Source organism: Electrophorus electricus, chromosome 2 (assembly GCF_013358815.1).
Source record: "Electrophorus electricus isolate fEleEle1 chromosome 2, fEleEle1.pri, whole genome shotgun sequence".
In the NCBI taxonomy this organism is placed as follows: domain Eukaryota; kingdom Metazoa; phylum Chordata; class Actinopteri; order Gymnotiformes; family Gymnotidae; genus Electrophorus; species Electrophorus electricus.
The window spans coordinates 12,806,511-12,830,209 of NC_049536.1; the positions used below are offsets into that span (position 1 = coordinate 12,806,511).

At 39.0% G+C, this 23,699-nt stretch overlaps 1 protein-coding gene across 2 annotated transcripts in view; it reads left to right on the forward strand.

Moving 5' to 3' along the window:
• chrm2a (cholinergic receptor, muscarinic 2a) overlaps window positions 1-23,699 on the forward strand; it is a 76,261-nt gene that overhangs the window by 40,339 nt on the left and 12,223 nt on the right. The window contains exon 2 of one of the 2 annotated variants that reach the window (XM_027004058.2): window positions 2,693-2,776. The exons of the other annotated variant lie outside the window; for it this stretch is intronic. The gene's annotated coding sequence lies outside the window, so the exon portion shown is untranslated. The remainder of the gene's footprint in view (window positions 1-2,692; window positions 2,777-23,699) is intronic. 2 annotated transcript variants of the gene reach the window in all.

Sequence of the window (23,699 nt, forward strand, 5' to 3'; positions counted from 1 at the left end):
GCGGTCCTGGCTTGGAGCTGTAGCCCCCCCCAAAAAAATTCCAGGGAGTGTTCCAGCCACAAACACCCGTTGCGGTCCTCTCCCCAATGTCCAGGGATCCTGGCAGCAACTTGGGATGTCCTTAGTTACATCACTGTAGGAACTCCGTTTCCCGTCAAAGGAGTTGGCGTCCTGTGGTGGTTGGTCATTCTGTAACGGCCCAAATACTGCAGGGCGTGGAGCAGGATGCACAGACTCCCTCGACTTTGACAGACGTTTATTGACACATAATGTTTATTGACACATAACGTTTATGATGACGGCACTTACACATAGCGTAAACGGTTAACATGAAAACACATAACACTGGCAGGAACACTAATGACAGCAACACAAACATATACGCTTAACATGAATACACGTAGGACTAGAAAACACGAACAAGCAAGGACCAACACTGATGCACACACCAACAGGGGTTTAAATACACAGACATACAACATTAAACCAGGTGCAGGTGTGTGCCATCATAGGGGCGTGGTTACAAACGATACGACGTGACTTCCACTGCACGCAGCGGGCCGTACCATGTGACCAGTGGCAAGGGAAGCGTTCCGTGACAATAGATAGTCAAGCTCAATTTTAGCATTGTTCTTGACCAAAATTATGAAGCTATTTGGTAACTGTTATTGTTCAACTCCACCAAGCCTATTTAGCTTGGTACAGTATGTCCAGCTATCATTCGGGCAGATGAATACATTTGTATGATTCAACCATGCAAAGGCAATAAAAACAGCTAGACGCTTTAGCCTACTTGACAGCCTTGACATGGACATGAATGTCAATGAAGTCACTGTGAGGAACATTTGTGTCTGTATCAGCTGAGGTGTGTGTGTGTGTTTACAATATCTTTAATATACTCCAATGGGAGTGGCAGTTATTTTAATTCATTTTAACAAATCATTCAAGTAATTGAAACAAAAACTGGGGTGCCTGCACATCGGTCTACATGAGTTTAGATCAAATGTGAAAAAAACATGAACTTTTCCATTAATGCAATTATGCTTAGGCATTGTGAATTACATTCTAATTTTTATGTTAATACAGATTTCCATTTCATGAAAAAAATCTTATAACATGAATATTGGCATAACAATTTAAAATGCAAAATAAGCCATATGGCCCAAAGAACAGCTCCAAATCCTGATTTCCTGGAGACTTTTCTTCCTCACTAACTTTCATAGTTCCTTGTACATTTAAGGTAATAGTGTGTGGTTGTGGGTGTACTTGCATAAGTGAGCAAATAACTAAAACAGCTCCATCAAGGATGGCTAAATGAGGGTTTTTCATTTTACTGCATTGTGGTTGATTGTGTGAGAACAGATGAGCAACAAAGCATTTAAATCAGAGATGCCCCTGCTTGTCTCCTTTTTCCTCTCTACCAGAGCGTATCCGCTTTGAGCATAATTTAAGTGACAAGCCTGATAGTGGGTTTAAATCATACCACTACTGCCACATTAGACTGAGGGCATAACATTATAGCCCCCTAGATAATTACAAATTACAGCTAGTTTCTTCCATGCCGTCTGTTTCTGCTCCCTGTCACCTGCAGAAAGAGGTAGAGGGCAAATAGCAGCTCTTCTGGCTTTAACAGAGTGCTTCCCCCTGCTGCCAGATGGAAGAAACAAGTAATACCTTGATTCCAAGTATCTTAGAGATGTTCCTGAAGATGGATGCATCATACAAGTCCACTACTGGTATAACCTATATCATCTTTGGCTTGCTGAAGTAACACATCTAGTCTCATCTTCCCAGACCCAGATTAAGCCTAAACAAAAGACTATCCAGTGATAATACCCTCTCGGTACTATTTATTTCAAAAGTAGAATTAATCCATGTCTGAAAAATCAGATGCTAATCATTCCAATAAAGAAAAAAAAGCATTACTCACAGGTTCCGGAGTCCCTGACTTTTGTATAGAAAAAGGTGAGCAGCAACACAAAGTATGCTGCTGTTCTTAATGGCTATAGTCTGCACATTCCTAAACAGAGCTGGGCATGTATTAAAAATGGTATTCAGGCTATAAGAACATATTTTTGATATGGTAAATGTGTTCCCTGTTGGATAGATTAAAAAAAGAACTGACACACAAAATCTTTTTTAAAAAATTATATAAAAGTTCATGACATAAAAATCATGAAAATTTTCAGATCCATCAGATATTTCTTTCATATTATAATATATGCGACAATAACATTTGGAAAGTGAAAAGCAGGAAGGCAGAAGTATCTGTTTCTGACCCTGGAGTTTTTCAGAAGCATATTTTTTTTTTATTCTGAAGGAAAAAAAGACTTATTAAAAACATACTCCATGTCCGCAAAAATGAAAATGGGGATTTAGGTTTGGTAATGGAATACTAAGGCAGCCAATATAAAGTGCAAAATGAACTGATACTCAGTTCTGCTGCAAGCAGTGAGTGAGAGAGAGAGAGTGTGTGTGTGTGTGTGTTTGTGTGTGTGTGTGTGTGTGTGTGTGTGTGTGTGTGTGTGTGTGTGTGTGTGTGTGTGTGTGTGTGTGTGTGTGTGTGTGTGTGTGTGCGTGTGTGTGTGTGCGTGTGTGTGTGTGTCTGCATATGTGTTTGGGCACAAAGAGGTCAAGACAGGACAGGCTCATACATGATGTGTTTTTTATGCTGAGCTCTGTTTATTTGCAGCACACTTGGACAGACACAGCATATTAGAAAAGGTTCTGTCTCCACACAGTTCGTGTGAGGTCACTGCAAGCTCTTGTACAAAAGGTAAGGGCAGGTCATTGTCTTGTTTCAGAATTTAGGCTGCCAGCAGGGGTGGATTCCAGGAGTGGTCTGGAGTGGCAAGAGCCACCACTAAAATTTGATTGGCCATCCCACTGGCCATCCCTAAACCTGATAGCTTCTTTTTCGAATTTGGAGCTGACGCTCCACCCACAAAGACTAAACACAGTTTGTCTTAAAATTCAATCATAGTCAAAAGTGTTCAGTAGACATATCACATTAATGCTGGGTGCAGACTACACAACTTTAACTTCATTTTGCTGTTGAAGATGAATTTTTGGACTTGGTAACAAAACCTTCCACCACGACACTAATGTAGTGTGAATGGTCCAGTGATACGATATTCCCACTCTGTGAGTTGTAGCAGACCATACAATATTTCAAATGTTTGATATTTTCAGCATCAAATCTTATCAAATCTTGTAATGCGAGTAACTCTGTGATGGGTAACAAGATCAGTGATGAGCAACAGCCAATGAGAATGTGAGAAAACTGTCACAGAATGACTTGTGCCACTGCAAATTCTGCATATTCAATAATTCTGTTCACATGCGCCATGTGTACAACTTAATGAAATGCTTGGGAAAGCATTTGTGTGTGAGAGAGAGAGTCATTGGTTGATGTTTTGTGCATTACAATCTTTTTTAAGTTTAAGCTGTACCTGGTAGGCTCCCGAGGTTTTCTAATTCTCAACCACAGTTGAATGAAGTGGAAAAAAATAGATTCAGTCACATTACGAAGATGTAAAAAAAAAAGCAAAGCGAGTTATGACATAACATGTGCCTCAAAAGTGAGTGAGGAATCACACTGCATGCCAACATTTCTAACAATGGTTGAAGGCCTCTCTGGCACATTTTTGATATAGACAATGTAATTAGTCATTTCAGCAACAAGTTTTCTGGGCTCAACTAACAGTACCTTAGTTTTGAATTGTGTTAATTGTAGGAAGTTTTAATTCATCCAGACTTTTAATTCATGAATGCATGTTATTAGGGCCTGGAGTGCAAAGTCAGAGTTGGACTTTGTGTCATTGCTGATGTCATCAGCAAAGCAATGGAAATTTAGATTAGATGAATATTGAAAAAGAGTCATCCAAGTGTGTTCCAAAGACTCCATTCAGACATACATAGGCTTTTTTTTTGTCAGATTGGACGTAGTTTTTCTTTAAACCTAGCTTTCAGTTTACACAAAATACATAACCACTCCTGACAGAACACATGAAACTGGGGATTTCAAACTTTAAATCAGATCAAAGCAATTGATTTCAAACCATTTTTTCCAAATGGTTTGAATGTTTTTAATTTTATTACATTACTTGCATTTTTTTTGCATTATTCAAATGCATCTTTCTTCAGCTTTCTTCTTCCACATCTTCCTTTGAATTATTTTTTCTTGTTTATGTACAAACAAGTGCAGAAACCACAACTATATCCAATTGCAGTATTAATGTGAACTTTACATGTGACTAAATGTAACAGGACAGTATTTGTAAAAAAAAACAAACAAAAAAAAAACATACTTACTAGACATTATATTTCACTTTTCATAGATTCACAGGACTGCAATATATCTATTGCTGAGCAACTCTTGTTTTTCCCTTTTTTCTGGCCAGGCATGAAATTCAAGTGTGAAAGATACAAACTAATATTATACACATCTATAGGCTCATATACTAACAGTATTGTTTATCAGTATAGTTTTGTGGAAATTGTAATGATTCTTGCTAGTAATTACAGTTAGCTGTTTTTCTTAACCCTCTCGGGCATTTTTTGTTTTGTTTTGTTTTTGCATATTTTCTTAAATTCACTTTAAAAGTTCTGACTTATAGCATATATTACTTATACATACAGCTCTGGGGGGAAAAAAATAAGCAACCACTACAAAATGATCAGTTTCTCCAGTTTTACAATTGATGGGTATGCGTTTGACCAGGCTGAGCAGTTTTGTATTATTCTATAAACTACTGGCCACATTTCTTCCAAATTCCAGATAAAAACATTTTATTTTAGAGCATGTTTTTTTTTTTATGAAAATGACTAATGGTCAAAATAACAAAACAGTTACAGAAATTTCAGACCACAAATAATGCAAAGAAAACAAGCTCATATTCATTTATAAACAACACAGTACTAATATTTCAACTTAGGATGAGTCAATATTTTCTGGAATAACCCTGATTTCATGCGTCTTGGCATCCTTTCCACCTTTCACATTGCTGTTGGGTAACTTTATTACACTCGTGGCACAGAAATTCCAGGAGCTCGGCATTGTTTGATGGCTTGTTGACCATCCATCTTCCTCTTGATCACATTCCAGAGGTTTTCAGTGGGGTTCAGGTCTGGAGATTGGGCTGGCCATGATAGGATCTTGATCTGGTGGTCCCTCATCCACACTTTGATTGACCTGGCTGTGTGCCATGGAGCATTGTCCTGTTGAAAAAAACAATCATCAGAGTTGGGGAACATTGCCAGAGCAGAAGGAAGCAAGTTTTCTTCCAGCACAGTTTTGTAAGTGGCTTGATTCATGTGTCCTTCACAAAGGCAAATCTGCCCGATTCCAGCCTTGCTGAAACACCCCCAGATCATCACCAATCCTGTACCAAATTTCACAGCGGGTGCGAGACACTCTGGCTTGTAGGCCTCTCCAGGTCTTCATCTAACCATTACATGGCCAGGTGTTGGACAAAGCTGAAAATTGCACTCATCAGAGAAGATGGCTTTATTCCAGTCTTCTATGGTCAAATCCTTACAGTCTTTCAGAAACTTCAGTCTGGCTCTTCTTTGCTTCTCGTTGATGAAGGGCTTGTTTCTAGCTTTGCACGACTTCAGCCCTGCCTCCAGAAGCCTGTTTCGTACTGTCCTCGCTGTGCAATTCACCCCAGCTGCTGCATGCCATTCTTTTTGTAGGTCACTTGACATCATCTTACGGTTGTTAAGTGATATTCGAATGAGGTGGCGATCAGCACAGTCAGTAGAGAGTCATTTTCAACCTCTGTGAGTCTGTAGCTGTTGTTGTCCCATGTGTTTGCTGCTTGACCTTGTTCTTATGAACCAGTTTTTGAAATTTTCAAGATAGAAGCAACCTGATGCTCATTGTGTCCCTGTGCAAGTAAAGCTACAATTGAACCCTTCTTTTCCTCATTAAGAACCTTTCTTTTTAACTCTTTTGGCACGGTCTGTAGCTGTATTTTGACTACACTTACTTTTTGGGTAGTCCTAGCACTGCTTTTCCCATCCAACTGGTTCTATAACAAGAGAATAGTGAGGATTGCAGCAGTGGTTTTTATACTGTTGCTCATAGAATAGAATTTTGTTAAGGTGATCACCTATTCAGCATCTCATTAAGTAGAATGAGGTGTGTCTGTGAAGGAATTCAAAAAGACTTGAATGGAATGGTCTCATTTTTTTCCAGGGCTATATATTATATATATATATATATATATATATATATATATATATGCTATAATTATAATTCTATATTACTTTCATTGTCAATTGAAAGAGGAAGGACGTTTCTGGCATGAAGGGTAAATACTTAGTGATTTCCTGATTGTTTATTGGTTAGTTTCACAGACATTGACACAAAAAATCATCAATTACACATAGTGATTAGATGGATAAGATGCAAGTGACACCCAAGTGAGAGGCAGATGATGTGCATCTTAGCCTATATCTAACCTTTCATAAGCTCTTTACTGTATTAACAAAAATTGAAGGGCAAATTCAACAGATTCAGGAAGCATCTGACCCATATTTCTATGCTGTCTTATTGCACAGAAATTAAGAAAAATATTGCAAAACATCGAAGCCAATGAAGTTTTTGGTAGCTGGAATGAGAGGTCTGCAACCTGACTCACAGGTTGACAGATATCAGGTAGGGCTTTGGCTTGTGTTCTAATGATTGAACTATTATGTACCGTGGATGCATTAGGAATATTCTGACATGCATGTATTTTCTCTCTCCTACAAGCACTTTTTCTAATGTTATTTCTAATGTTATTAGTAACATTATATTCTGTAGCTAGCTAGCTGGATTTCAGCAAAAGAGTAATATGTTGCCAAGTATCATGTCATGCTAATCTCCAGTCAGTTCAATATAAACACTGGTGAATAGTAAATGAAGACACAAGTGAACTTACCAACAGTGGTGGATGTAGATATAAAGATCATAGTGTATCTATGCATCTTAACCTATATCTAACCTTTCATAAGATCTTTTCATCAGCTCTTTACTTTATCGACAAAATTGAAAGTGCAAATTCTACAGATTCAGGAAATGTCTGACCCTTATTTCTATGCTGTCTTACTGCAAAGATAATAATTCTTACAATTAGGAGAAGTATGTGTTTAGACTGCAGCATTACATAAAAAAGTAAGAGAGTGAAAAATATTACAAAACATCAAAGCCAACGTGCCAGCACGTGCATCAACCACAACGGGTTAAATAGGCCACAGAACAATGAACAGTGATGTTAGTTACTTGCAGCATATGCTGGGTTCACACTATCTGATTTTTGCCCTGATTTTTCACTTGCTGGCATGTTTCTGGAAGTCGACGAGAAAAGCTCCAGACCAGAGGCAAATCGGCATTTACAACAGCAGCAGTGTTTCCTATTGCACTATACAAACCACTTTTTTATCACCTGCCATTTAATAAGTGTCACTATGCAAAGGCCCCACAGTAATTTTGCATCCCACCTTGCCCACCCCAGTGAAAATGTTCTGGATCCACCCCTGGCTGCCAAGTTGGAGTGATGCCCATTTCTAATCTCTAAACCAAAATTCTCTAGAGCCTGCTTATCAGCCCCTACATGGCCCAGCAGAGCACTACAAAAGCATGACATGGGTCGATTAGTCCAGGCCCAGCCCTGTCACTGTCAACATACAGCCATAACCCACAAAACGCTAATATATGTGATAATAATCATAACACCACATTGCAGCCAAATGTAGTAATATCATTTCCCCTCTCCTCTCAAACCACATTTCCTCCCCTACTCTGCCAACAGCGCTTTCAAGCATGCTGTCTCGTCCACTGCCATCTTAGCATTCAGCCTTATTACTGCTATTTGCACATTACACATGGACTATTAATATCACTCCTACCCAACGGTAAAGAGTAGCTCTCAATTCCTCCCAAACCATGCCTGATCAGACAAACACTGGCTGAGATGGCTTTTGCTTTTGCTGTGTGTCTTTGTGTTTCTGGTGCAGTGACCAGTTTCTCACAGAGTGTGTTTTTCTCAATCTGTAATAATGTCCTCCCTGAGCAACATCCATGCATTGAACTCTAAATGTCTACCTGCTAGAACCTGGAGACAGAACATGCAGGTTAAAACCATTTGGTTAGGCAGGAAATGATGAAAGCAAGATATTACTCAACTGACTTGACTGACTGTCTGAGCCGAGGTGTTGGGCTCTGTTTCATTGTGAGATAGGGACAGGGAGACAAACAGAGGGTGGAGAAAGAAAGACATGGTAAAGGCCATGTCCTAAGGCAATGGCAGTCTCATGTCTCTTATCTGTTTATTAGTCTTATTACACACATTTATGATCTGAAAATCTAATTAACAGGCCTTTCTCACATTCAAATGAGTAAATAATGATTCAGTAGACAGATCCTGATCATTTTTTAATTTGCAGGTTCAGATACGCTAGATATTAGATATTCTGTATCAGTCAACATTCTCAGTTCCACAAGGTTATATAACAACCATCTGATACCCTCACAAATGAACAAAAAGCTGACAGAAATTAATTTAAAGTACATTGTCTATTGCTGCAAGGTTTCAGGAACCACAGCCCACCGATGACAGACTAGGACATGAGAAAAGGCTGCTGCAAAAGCAGAAATACTGAGACAGATTCAGGAGTGGTGGTTAAGCCCGTTTTGGCTGGCATGCTTGATGCTGTGTGGCTGGCAGTCCTCAGTGCATGACTCTCAATCACATGTGGAGTGACAGTGCTCTAAGACAGCTCTCACAATTTCCGTGTCTCCACTGACGCAATCTATAAAGCTGGAATCTTAGAGAGAGAGTGAGAGACAGAGAGTAAGAGAGAGTGAGAGAGAGAAAAGCTTCCCTCATTAAGCTACTCAGCAGGAGACCGGAGTGTATACAAACAAACAAATCAAATGCACTAAAGCAAACAAACAACACAGAGAGGTTTAAAACTGTTATTAAAAGCCCATTATCTGTCTCAAATGAAACACTCATGCAATCATCTTTTGTTCTGAGGTTGACTTTTGCTGAGTATTTACTGTGCATGCCCATTTGAATTGGCAAGAAATCGTGATATTTTTTAACATGGTGTGTCGAGGCCAATTTTGACACTACAGATACTAACATATAAATACATATGATTGAACAGAGAGGTTTAAGAAAAGCCAAGGAATCTCAAAGTATTTTAATATTTCAAGCGGTGTTATGGTAGCACTTTTTGTGAGAGGTTGCACATGCCAAAAATGCATTTGAAAAGGCTAATCTCAAAATAAACTTAGCAGCTGCAGTTCAAATGTATAAAACATGCTTAATAGATGCATAAAACTGCAAGCTATTATACTTTTCAACAAAGTCCATGAAAGGTAGATAATGAAAGATAATGTCTATTCAACATTATGCAGTTTGGTATAACTACTCAGATAATGCAAATGCATTGCCTTGCTTTGTGTACACTTTGTGGTCCCTTTGCTGGCCTACATAAGATATCTAAATGCAACAAGAATATAAAGAAAATATATGCCAGTAGTGGAAGTCTATGTTATCTACCTCTATTAGACTATATATGTGGCTTCAGCCAGCATTGTACTGGTGCTGCAGTAAGAAAATGTGTGTCTGGCAGAGAGTCATGTGGGATTGAATAGCTGTGACACTCATCACCTGATGTTCATCACTTGTGCCCTTTAATAGTACATAGGTTGTATATTTTCACATCAAGGGGCAAAAGACACACAGAGAGAGAGACACACACACACACGCGCACGCACACACACACACACACACACACACACACACACACACACACACAAACATAAAACCAGAACATACGGAGATCCACCCTGACTGAGGTTTAGGTCAGACGCAGCAACAGTGTTGTGTGGGCTGGTAATATCTTTGGTTTTCCCCCAGGAGCACAGAACTGTGTTGCCCTTTACCCAAGAGTTTGACCTTCACCTGGCTGACTGAAACTCAAGCACATGTCCCACTCACTTACCAGGTTTTTGGAGCAGTAGGATATGTGAAGCACGTGCACACACCACCTCCATCTCCACCACATCAGGCCCTTGTGAAGGTCAAACGTTTAGGAGAGGCATCATCTTAAGTTCTCCAATCTTCAACGACTTAATTTATTTTTGTCATAAACATTATATCAAGCCAGGCCAGGCAGACATAGATTGATTCAGCTGTACTTGCCTAAATTAAATCCTTTCCCTAAACAAAAAAAGATTTGGGTATGTGTTGTGGGGTACCTAGCTGAAATTATTACTTTAATCTGAATTTTGGTGTCTTTGACATTACACCATTTTTTGTGGAAGGGCTGACCAGTTCACAGTTCATGTTATCAGCCCCTCCAAACCAACGTTCAGTCTGCAGCCTGACTAATGTGCTAAAGCTTTCCTGTTGCTTAAATGCATTCTAAAATTTGTGCAGTGATTTAATCTCTCTCTCTCTCTCTCTCTCTCTCTCTCTCTCTCTCTCTCTCTTTCTCTCATCAATTATCTTTTTTTAGCAGCAGTCTGAGTCAGAGTGCAAAGTAACAATCAAAATGCTCATTTTGCTTGCAGAGATAAGACTCAGCTTTGGCTTTTCTGAATAGACTGAATGCATTTAAATTAATCAGAATATCTTTTTTTCTTCTGTATGTTATAGATCTTTTCTGTCCTATCAGAGAAAAATGTGAGGTGTGAAATATTTGGCTTACAATATATCCAGTTGGTCTGTGTAGGAGAGACATGTGTGCATGTTGAAGCAGCTCTGAGGTCATGTTATACAGTCTGCAGCACAGATGGATAGGGCATGGGCTGAGATTCTGGGACGTGCTGGGCGGTGGTAGTTGTAAATGGTTTGGGAGTTGGTTGTCTGTCACCACACTGTCTCGAGTATCTGAGCCTGGGAACGACCAGGCACAAACCCAAGGCTGAACATGGGGCTGGGTATTTCCTACTTCCAATCTCAAACACAGTGTTCTAATCACAGTGGGCTGCGTGTCCATCATTTCCAATTTCTGCTGTTCATAAATGATAAAGTCATAGGTACCACTAGTGATTTTTTATGGGGGCTTGAGCCCTCAATGGATAGAGCCTAGCCACAAAATGTTTTCCTGTAGTATGGGCAGAGTTGAGTGGAACTTTACTCAAGATTTTATCAGTAGTAATTTAGTGTAACACTGTCTTTAAAAGAAAACAGTGGGGATCAGAAAGCTGTCACTAGACAGCTGGCTCACAAATAAATCGTTCAATTTTATAGAGGTGAGCAGAAGTAGTACAAAGAAATGTGCGCGTCATCTGTCTTCTGCCGTTATGCTTAGTTAGGAGGACAGGAGTCTGGGCCTGGCCAATACTGCAACATAACTTTCAAAGTCACACTAGTGCAGTGACACAAGTGGCATCAAAGAATTTGGGGCTTATGCCCTGAAGGCCCACTTCTAGCGATGCCCCTGGATAAAGTCTTAGTGTCTGGCTGCTTTTAATTACACTACTGACTGGACTGTAGTGTTATTATGGACTGGACTGTAGATATTCCACTACTGACTGGATTGCAGATCATTCAGATATCCATATCCCAGCTATATCTTTCACTCTCTTACTTTTTTATGTAATGCTGCAGACCAAACACATACTTCTCCTAATGTTAAGAATTATTAGTAAATATTTATTTGAATAATTGATACAAAGAAGTGTTATTAATATACAGTTTAGACCTAGCGTTAATCTGTTACCAGTTACCTGATCCAAGTTTTCTATTCTACGATAGAGCTATGTCTCTTCGTGAACATGGCTGACTGTTTTTAGGAATCGCATCAGGGACTGGGATTTCATCCACAAATTATCCTGGATTAATTCTCATCAGTATGCCCTAATCTAGAGCCTCCACTGGGTCTGAAGGCCACAGTTAGGCATTCACCCCAGAACAGCACCTCCCACTAAAGAGCTGACATATAGCCAGAGCCCGTCAGCCAGTTAGTTTACTAGCTCAGAAAAAAGGGATTGACAGTTGTGCATAAAATCCCCTTTTTCATACCATCTTATTAGGCGTGGCATCAGGGATTCTAGACACAAATTAGGTTAGTGCTTTGAAAGGACAATTCCCAGTGTCCCAGTGGCATTAACATTTAGTCCAAGGCTAGGCTTCATCTGGTCCTAGAGGCCTAGTGTAACATCATGAACACAAAAACCCATTCCAGCAGATTGTATGGCAGCGAGGTTGCCCTGGGCTGCTCACCCACTCAGACACAAAGCAGCGTTTTAACAGGATTACTCCCAACCCTCTGTGGCAAGGAGAGACACAGACAGAGCAAGAGAGAATATAAACAACATAAACACTAGAACGCATTACAGCCCTGAGTCACCTCTCTGTGGAATCATACAACCTCATCCGCTTTAACTGAGCTGACAGCCACATATCTCTCTTAGCCCTTTACTGCTCAATTTAACATCACACGCTGCATCGCTCTAGAACATATTTCTATGAAAACCTAATTAACAGAAGATTACCTGGAATTAATTTTTACAGCTATTAATTAAATGAAGTATTCCCATGACCACAAAAACTACCAACTCTAGAACGGCATTCACATTTTTGTCTTCTTTAGTACCCAGGACAAGTGTCATATGGTGTAACCGGATGACAGGGTGAATTTTATGCTGTCCTTTTGCCTTTTTTCCATGGTGAAAGAGAAATTGTGATAGGCGTGGAGGAAGTGAGAGGCGAGGTTGCAGCAAAGTGCTCTTTATTATCCATAATTCCACAGCGATGGAAGCACCAAACAAACATAAACAATGGCTCTCAAAAGGTAGCGTGAACGTAGTTCTCAGACATGGCTGGCGTCTTAGGTCTGCTAATGTGCAGCCTCGGCTCTTGGTTTCTGCGGGTTTAAATAGGCTGAGTAACGCACAGGTGAACACAATCAGTATTCTGGTGATTGTGAGTGGGGGAGGCAAGGGGTGTGATCCCTAGCAGGAGTGGGCGTGTCCCTCCTTCTAGCTGGCTGCCCAACCATGACACTTTGGAGCTTGTCCATCAACAGAGGTGCCCATCACCCTCACCAAAATAGCGCATTACCTGCCACCAGGAACACGAGACAAATTCATAAAATACATTCTGACAGACTATACCACATGGTCCTTGAAAATCAAGATATCAAACCAAAGCTAGTCAATTACAATAGTTTAAATTAAGAGCAAAAAATTAGCAAACCAGTTCTAAAGTGTTTCAGCTTTCCTCCTGGGCTCCACGCTTGAGAGATAAACTCTGCCATCTCAAAGAACTGCCAGTTTTAAGATTCTTTTCCAACAGGGATGCTGGGAATATGCAAATGAGAGAATGTGAATCTGAAGTATTCTGAATATTGAATGTATAATTGATGCAGACAGAAAAAGAGGGCACCTTCGGTGACTGAAAAATAACTGGTGATATGGTTGTGATGGGTCAAAGTCCTGCTTATTCAATATCAAATGAGAAATAAAACATCTCCACTTTTATTTTGTATTTCTTTTAACAAAAATTTAGATGTCATCAAAAACCTGAGAGTGGCACCATATTGGGATGTCAAATGTGATACTGTACTTTCAAAATCATTTGCACCTATTTTTCAGAAACAATATGCATTATTCTTTCTTAAATATGCAGTTCAAATCAAATAACTTTTTTCCATCATGTTTTTTTTCTATTAAACATTAAGCTATTAAGTGTCTTTTTGGTAAATTAAAATATTCAAAAACATCTGAAAATGATTTTTTACATATATGTGATATTAAAAAAAGATACATTTACCTTAAATTATGGAAAAACATTAAAATGTTTTTTTAATCAAACACATAACTCTGCACACCAGTATACATCCTACAAAAATCTTCAAGTGATTTGTATGTAAATACTTTGCTGTAAAGCAGCTTTGCTTTTAGACCTGTAGGGTGTCAGCTGGTAGCATGACAGGTGATATCAAAGAGAGGCTCAGTGCAGAGATGCCTGCAGGTCATACAGATAAATACTCTGATCAGAGCTCAATTCCCTGGATTAATTCTCATCAGTATGTCCCATTCCAGAGCCTCCACTGGGAGAGCTGAAGGCCACAGTTAGACATTCAACCCAGAACAGCACCTGCCCAAACATATACTAAAGTGGTGGCATATAGCCAGGGCCTGCCATCCAGTTAATTTACTTGCTCAGAGAAAAAAAGAATCTGGCACACAAAAAAGGCTTGACAATTCTGCATAATATAGCACAATTTTCCCTCTTTCATATCATCTGCTCTGGCATAAACCTTAACTCACACAACAACTATTACCATGGCCAATACACCTGAGCCTATCCAGCTCAAAGAAACATGATGAGGAGTGAAAACCAAATGGAGGGTTTTATGCTTATTATAGTATACCAAACATCTGCTCACTGTGTTGTCTGCTTCAGAAGTGCTATCATGCAAATTAACGAGAAAGTACTGAGGCTATTATTATAAATCTATTGTAAAATTAAAGCCCTTATTATGAGGTTATTATAAGATGAAAAATTACCTCGTTGCCAGAGTAGAAGCCTAATTACTGAACTCCTCTTTTTAAAATTATTATTACATTATTTTAATACCATATTTTTTTCAAGACTTGATTCCTGAAATTAAAATATTTAAAAGGTATTTTTATGCTTCTACATCCTGTCCTACCTTGTGTGTGATTGTAAAATAGTTTGCTATCTTGATGGAAGCGTTGGTGGATAGCATGAAGTGAAAAAAACAGGACCATCAGGCCACATTAACAAATTATTCAAATACAATAGGAATATGAGAACAAAAACTAGGTAAAGAGAAAAAAAAACATTATTTAGTCAAAAATGTAACAGCAGAAGCATAAAATATGGTCAGGTTTGCAGCTTTGACAGGTACTAAAACAAGGGTCCATTACTGACTTGAGACCAAAAACACACTGTGCTTGTCACTCACAGACATAACAGCACACTATGGTTGTCTTGTCTCTGGGAAGCAGACCCTGGGATTACATTAATACTGAGTTAGATAACATTTTAAATGTTCTATTTTTCTGTCCGAACACATCAGTCTGTCTAAAATGGCCATTACTCCGGTCCACATTGTTAAAAAGTAAACCTCTGTGTTCAAGGGTAAAAACACTGGAAAACTTGATAACAGCTATAAACACTGCTTAAATTGAACTACATCCATAACAGGATGTAGGATTAATGGAGGGTTTTACAAATGAGCAAAATGACATGATTTATCTGTTTTGAGTTAACCTTAATAAATACAATAAATTGTGCAAACTAGATGGTGGTGTCAGTCAGTGTACTTTTTTAAAATTTCTCAATACATTTTTTTTGGAAATAAAATTATAAATCAGACAAAATCTGAAAAACAAATGAAGAAAATAACATCAAAGTGAAGGCAAATGGAGTGCTTTAAGATGCTCTTTAATTATGACATGATTAAAGTCAACTCTTTGTGTGCTTGATTCATTAAGCACCAGATAATGTTAAGCAATGCTTTCACACATATTCACAGACACTCAAAAAGATACACAAAAGTGTTCCAACATTTGCTGCTTTTAAATAAATAAATAAATAAATAAATAAATAAAAAGTTAAAGGATTTTAACCTTCAATCTTCAAAGAAACAGGTGGCCAGCGATAAGCTGCCAGAACAGGTGTAATATATTCTCTTTTCTGTTTGTAAGTCCCCTAGCTTCTGCATTCTGATAAATTTGTCGTATGTGTCTCTGTTTCATTTAGGTATCTTACTGAATAGATTAGTGAATAGATTACAATTGGTAGGCATGGGAGAACCAGTCAAGTATACGTGTGGTTTCTTTCTTTTTCTAGATTTTAGGGCTTATTATATCAAAGACATGTGCTTTAATTATTCCTGGATCAAAACTGCTTGCAGGTTTTAAATGTGCATTAGATTGCAGAAACACTACCTCTAGCAGTTATGCAGGCGAACACAACAACACTGGAACAATTTTTTGTTTAACTTTTTCGATCCCACCCACAAAGCACGCATCTGAGATCTAGCAGAGCTCAGTTATAATTTTCTAGTATTAAACTTGTACTTTACCCATCTCTCAAAAAACAAGGTGTTTTGTTTGTTTGTTTTTTTACACTTGCCGATGTAGGGTGCTTACTAGATTTCGCCATGTTTTCTTAGACAAATAAGATAATTTCTTAGAGCATCTCAAAAGTGACTAATAGGAGGTCGATGTAAAACACAAAACAAGATTCTGTCCCGGACCGCTGTATTTCAAACAGGTTTGCTGAGACACGTAATACGTGTGCTAATTCCATTGCCAAAATAAATGTTTGGATTTTTTTGTTTGTTTATGTTCCACAAATTTCATAGTTATTGAGTTGGTTTATGTCTATAAACATCAAAGAACAAAAACAGTTATACAGCTATTAGATGAGTTAAAACCAATGTTTACCCAACTGTTCCAACACAATCCAATGCACTCCTAAAATGGGTGCTCCGGTTTAAAAAATTAAAAATTATCAAATATATATTCTTTAAAATGCAGATGAAACAAAAGCTTTATGCAGATAATTAGTGTATTCCATGATGTCTATATCACTTATTTAGTTGATAAAATAGATAAAATTAACCACTTTATGGGGAAATGATATATTTTACTCAACCATACCTTCAAGTCAGAATAAGCTAATCTTCTCAAACAGTCTGGTACAGTTACCAAAGTGCATAGTCTATTTCACATCAGTTACAAATGTGTCACATGAGAGTCTTGATTTGTTAAGTGAGCCTGTCACTGATTGACACTTCAAACAAGTTACATCATCTACATTGTTTTGCATGTGCATAAGACGTGAAAGAAAAAAAAAAAAAGGGCCCACAAGGACAATGGTTGACTGAGACAGAAGCAACTGCGTTTGAAGGAGAGAAAGACAGAGAGTGGGACAGGCTGAAAACAACGAGGTGGAACAACTCCAAAAGCCGAATGCTTTATCTCTTTCCTTCTCTTGTCTGTACCCTCTCTTCCTCCATTTTCTCTATCTCTCCCCATCTTAATGAGTACCCCAGCCCTCCATCCAACGGAAACACACTGGCGATACATCACCGGCAAGATGGGAAGAAGGGTTTGGCAAGGGCTGACAGTGAGGTGAACAGAACGCTGTTCAGCACCTCTCCCTCACCACGTGCACATGCACACGCATGCGGAACTGCCTTAATGTTCCCTTACAAGGGCACGGGAAAGGAGCCTGTCATTTTCCATTTTTCATTGCTGTCTTTGCCACGGCGTACCACCGGAATGGGAAATGATATATGTTCAAGCAACCAAAGTTTATCTTTAATTAGGAGCAAAAGAAGACCACTGATTCAAATCATAATGGATACAGGGAACTGCACTGGACATCTGACATTAAATCCTTTTTTCCAACAGGCTGGCATGGTTCATGAGAGTTTCAAACTTGTATAACTGCTTAAATAATGTAAAGGACCAAAATACCTTGAGTCAGGATCTAGAGTTCTACAGAGGTCTCTATGAGAGTCAGACTGTGGGTTCTGTTGGAAAGAAAAGCTTTGCTCGACTGAAGAAGGGGAATTAGATGGGTGTAGCTATAGGGCAGTAACAACTTGCTGATAATGTCTAGGAGAGAACAACTGTAGACATAACTTCTCAAACTGCATGTCTCCTGCAAAAATGAGACTGGCAAGCTCAGTGTAACACAAACTATAAACAAAACATTGACTTTGATATTGTGTAGTCTGATATTTTCAAATACACTGATACAAGCTTTATTGGTAGATAAAAATGTTCATGATGCTTATCTGTTTCTGCAAATTACCTGCAAATAAGGGCAAATTTTACTCAGCTATCCTCAAGGGCTTTTCTAAGTTACTGTATTACACTTTCATAAAGGTCTAGGCATCAGTCTGCATTGTAAATTATTAAAAAAAGACCTACCAACAAAGTAACTTCATTTAAAAGCTGAGCAAAATGTGGCAAAGGTCCAGACAATTCAGTCCAGACAATTCAGATATTCAAAACCCAAGACAAGGAAATGTTTCTCAAGAGCATATTTTTCCATTTTCTAACATTTAAGTATCTCTCAGTGTGTGTCCATTGCAAGTGAAATTTCACGTGTGCAGTGCACTAGGATGACCACAAAAAAACAACACTATACACCCATAGAGGACGTCACACACAAACAAACGCACACAAACACTGTGGAAAGAGAAAGAGCAGGGTAATGTTGTTCTCTTATTGTCATCCATTATACTGATGGCCAGCTGCAGCATGACAGCCTTATACAAAACAGGTCATAGATTAGGCCATAATGGCCTGTGCCTCAAGGGGTGCGTGCACACACACATGCACACACACATACACACACACACACATGCACACACCCCATATTTGCCGTATCCTAAACACCTGTGGTAGTATCACCCCTTCTCATTACTGTTGTGGCACAAACAAATTCTGCGAAGAAATAAACTATATAAATCACTTACACTAATGAAATAACAGCTATAACTAGTGAGGTTGCCATAAAACTGTATGCTCCACCCTGCTCACATTTATGCCATTTATGTACACAGTTTCCTCTCCCCATTGTCAAGCATCTTGCTAATTGACTTGGTTTATGTTTGCTTAGCAATGACAGACTGTGTATTTGCCCAATATGCATTCAGTTACACTTCACCTTCAAGTATACTGTGTTTCAATATTCCTGCCCACATTATCTGCTGTTCCATCTATAAAATGGCCTGCAAATCTAAAGCATTGCACAGCATTTGTTCTTTTTTGTATATTTTTTACCTCATAGAATGTGTTCTATCTCACAATACTTTATTCCCTGTGTGACTAGTTTATTTAGGGGATCTTAACTAACCTGGTTCTTTGCTTCTGCGTACGCACGTTGTGTGTGTGTGTGTGTGTGTGTGTGTGTGTGTGTGTGTGTGTGTGTGTGTGTGTGTGTGTGTGTGTGTGTGTGTGTGTGTAATTAAGAGAATACTACTCATACTACGAGTAGCTTGACTTTCTGTGACTCTTGCCCAGTACCAAATAGGACTTGGACTTTATTTTTTTCCTCAGAATTGGGATTTTTGTTTTTTTCAATGCTCGCATATATAACCCAACCACTGAGCTCCTTTACTACTGCTACACTTTACCAACTTCCAATTATTAAAATAAAGATTATATTTTTGTACCTTAACCTCTTCTATTAATCATTTATTTGAGTGACCTGTTTGCTGAAGTGATTCTGTTGGGACCTCCTACCAAAAGAAAAACTAGACTGGCATAACCATAGCCTTGTGATGCATTGTAGCTCCCTGTCTGGTCAACACTTTAAAGCATTGTCAGAACTCTAGAGAAACCTTAGGAATATTTGATATAGTGTGAAGTGTTTGTTTGTGTTTGTATGTGTGTGTGTGTGTGTGTGTGTGTGTGTGTGTGTGTGCACGTGTGAGTGCGTGTGTTCATGTTCACACAAATGCCAGAGTACTTGTACCAGCCCAACACACTTTGCTTGCTATGCCCAAGTTACCAAGTGCCAAAAATGCATGTGTGTGTATCTGTGTGTCTGAAATGGTGCTATTCCAGGGGTGCTGCCACTGTCCTTGGTGCCCCACTGGGTACAGAGCATCTCCATCTGTCAGCACTCACAAAAGGGTCTCAACATAGTATCTCAGCCACTACACAGGGGAGAGATTAGAGACCAGTCTCTTAGCACAGCACTGCTACTCTTGGCTGTTGCTACCACTGAGTGAATTTCTTATAATAATCACAGAAAGAAGGAAGTGGTGGCAAATCAGAGACATTCTTTGCATAAGTCTGCTGTGTAAGTGTGTGTGTGTGTGTGTGTGTGTGTGTGTGTGTGTGTGTGTGTGTGTGTGTGTGTGTGTGAGCGCGCGCGCACATGTATGTGTTTGTAAGACAGACCTTTCCCCAGATGGTGCTGATGTGAGTCTCTTAAGTAAAATACTAATGTATAAAAACATACAACTTTCGATAACAGCTGCACTGCTGACCAGATTTGGGTTACAACATGAAGCTGATTTTATATATATATATATATTCAAAATTGTAGTGAAGTGCACAGTTTTCAGAGAAACAGGATGTTTCTCAGGATCTCAGGATGGCAGAGGTCCTCTTCATCAGCTGTGCAAGCAAAGTGCTTCTGAACTAGTAGGAGGAGGACCCAGTTTATTTGTGAAAAAATGAATGTTTAAATCATAACATTCATTCCTTATATATGTGTATGTGTGTCTATGCAAAGTGTGACTATAAACATATGTTGTCAGGATGGAGACTGACAGTAGCAACTGGTAAGATGTCAAATACTACTGCAACCTGTCACAAAGAATCAGATGGCTATTGCAGGACTAAGACAAGGCTAGACACACAGACTCCCCATCGTCATGGCAACACACACTCACTTCTCACTTCAGATGCCTTGCATCTCTACTCACTGGTCGCTTTATTAGGAACACCTATTTTACAGGTGAATTTTATAGGTGCTGTTATAAATTGCTGCCTTTCTGTTGCCATGCAGTTTGTCAGACACACTCCACCCACTTCATTATGTCACATTCTGACCACAGGACCATAGCTGACCTGATATTTGGACAGCAGGCCATTTTAAACCCAGGAGTGACACAGAAAGGGTAGTGGCTTGGTGGTGGGTGTTGTATGACTATATCAAACACAGCAGTGTTGCTGGAGTCTTGTCAATTTCACTGCTGGGAGAGGGGTTTGCTGCCCAAAGATATCCAGCCAACAGTGATCCTACAGTCAAAAACTGACCACTGTTCAAAAACTGGCTTTCACAAACTCTGCATGCAATCTGACGGGCAAACTATCAGTCTACAACTGTTCATCTAAAAGGCGAGTGAATGGAAAAATACTTGAATATAAGTATACACAGATTTCCTTTCCTTCCTGTACAGAAGGAACACAGCCAGCACCCGCTTAAATGCTAGACTTCATTTTCTGCAGTATTGGGTTAATATTTGATATTAACTCAATATAGCAAAAATGAAAAAGCAATTAAATCATGGAAAAATAAAAATGTTGGCTCTAGTACTATGGCTATAGCCCAGGTACATTGCCTATTCTCAGACAGACACACATACACACACACACACACACACACACACACACACACACACACACAGATATGTATCTATATGGAACAATATAGCAACACAGCAGTACAGCAGGGAGACATAAAGATGTTGATGCGTTTGTGTGTGTGTGGCTTCTTCAGTTATTCTTGGCTCTCTATAACCATATAAATCAGTTTTTACCAAACCATCCTAGAAACTCTCCTGTCCTGTACCTCTAATACCTCAAGTGTATATCGGTTTAATATGGAAAATATATTATGTGAATACAGAGACAGCAGTGCTGCACTTGAATCCTGATAGAAATTCTTGATTGAACTTCTATCATGCTGCTCCTGAAACTCATCAATACAAAGTGACTTGTGTTTTGATAAGTGGAAGTTGAGATGTAATGCGTTTACAGGGTAAAACTAGGTTATCACAGTCACTCCATTCTAAACATTAACAATCTGTGTTTAAGGTGTAAGTTTGCACATTTGAGGTCAAGCAATGAGACTAAAGTGTCAGGCTGCTGCACAACTGATATATACAGAACAAAAAGATACTGCCGAGATTACTCAGTTCATAATACCAGAGAATCAGCTCACACAATGAGTAATAATTTGTTTGTGTGTGTGTGTGTGTGTGTGTGAGTGGTACTTGACCACCTAACAAGTCCGCTCTTCTTAAATCCAATGACCTTCATTTATGCCAGTCATTTTCTAGAATCCCTTCAAAGACATTCACTCTTAGAACTTAGCCTACTCGTCTAGGTGCTGCATGCCCAAGCAAAATAATTGACAAGCAGAGAACATAGCCTCTTTTTAGAAAAGTTTCCTCACATGGTTAACAGCAACATGTTAATAACCAGAGCCAATACTGCCGTTGACTAAAAGATTCAGAACTTCAACCATATAGGCTCTATGATCTCCATCACATTTTAACAAGCATGTTGACAAATTGCAATTCTCAGAAAATAAAGAAGAGAGAGAATGAGAGAGGGTAGAAGAAGAGAGCAGAGGAGAGGATCAGATTGGCACTGGGTGCATCCCAGCAGGCAAAGGCAATTTTCAGCTCTAGTGAGCCAACTCTAGGAACAGTTAAAGTCCAAAAGGCCAACAAAATTTGTTCATACCACTGGCCTCTTAGTAATAATTCATCCATCCTGTCATTCACCATCAAGCTTAAATTGAGGCTGCAGTTCACAACAGATTTCACAGAAGCCCATTAACAAACAATCAGAAGTGGTATATGAATACGGAATAGGGCTACAGAACTTCAGTGAATAAATGTTTGTGTGGACCAAATATTTTCATGTTTCGGGGTATAATGTGGGCCTTGAGACAAGTAAGAGCGAGCGTCCTCAGTAACTAATGTTATGTTATGCCTTCTTTGCCTAAGGGTTGTGCAAACTGTGTATAGACAAACACATGCAGACAGCAGGCAGACTGCACAGCATGGTAAACCTACAACCACCATTTCACCTTGAGGATTCACCTGTCATCTCATTAGTCTTGTGAGAGTGACAGCAAGACAGAGAGAAAGACAGGGCAGAGAAGACATGTAGAACACTTTTAGAGTGATATTGTGTAAAAATAGTGTTTCCCTATTCATATACATCAAAAAGCAGTAAAGGATTTTGGCTAAATGAAGTGATTTAAAACATCAATAATTTATTTTATGTCTAAAAACTTTTCATTCCAGATACCCATTTTCTGAAGGCTGACAGAAACAGAAATAAATGTGTCACAGTAGAAGATTCCACAGGACTTCTTGTCAAATTGCTGCATTGAGCTCAGATTACTAATCAGTTCAAATTAACATAATGGCAGCAAGCTATTGTACTAAGATGTCAACCTCTAGCTTTTTGTTGCATATGTACAGTTGCATTAAAATTAATCACTTTCTCCAATTATGTTTCAAACACGGCATTTCACCACGCAGAAAAGATAATGTCATAGCTGTGAATACGGGCTGGGACCAAATCACAATTTGATATTCACAATTAAGTTTAATACAGTAGTCAAATTAACATCCAAATTTGGCATTTATTTTAACAAATAAGTGCTTAGAGCCAGCTAAAGTATCTTCTCAACATAACAGCTCCTAACGAAGATTAATGTCTTAAGTCTTATTTGGTCATCACTATAGTAAACATAACTTGCTAAGGCATAAAAAGTTGCAATAAGGCTAAATGCATTTATTGGCGGAATAATGATAAACTAAATAAGCAACTGTATTATGCGTTGCATTATGCATTAAGCATTATGTGTTGGTCCAGTGCTGCTGAATGAATATTAGTGAATCAGCCAGTCTCATGAGGTGGAAACGTATCTATTAATCTCATTAAAACTGCTTTTAACCTTTTTAATACACAGGGATAAACAGAGAGACAGTGACGGCAATACAGCACTTTGGGACATTCTATGAGCTTGCAGTATGTTCAGCTGCCTGCTGAGATGAGCTGAGGGAGCATGTAGTGCCCCGTGAGAAGCTTTATTACCAGTAAATGGCTGCTGCTGCCCCTGAGCGAGTCAGAGCTGCATATACTGCTGAAGACATGAAGAAGGGTGGAGAAAGGGGGAAACATATCAAAGCGAGACTATGTTGGAGTACAGAGAAGC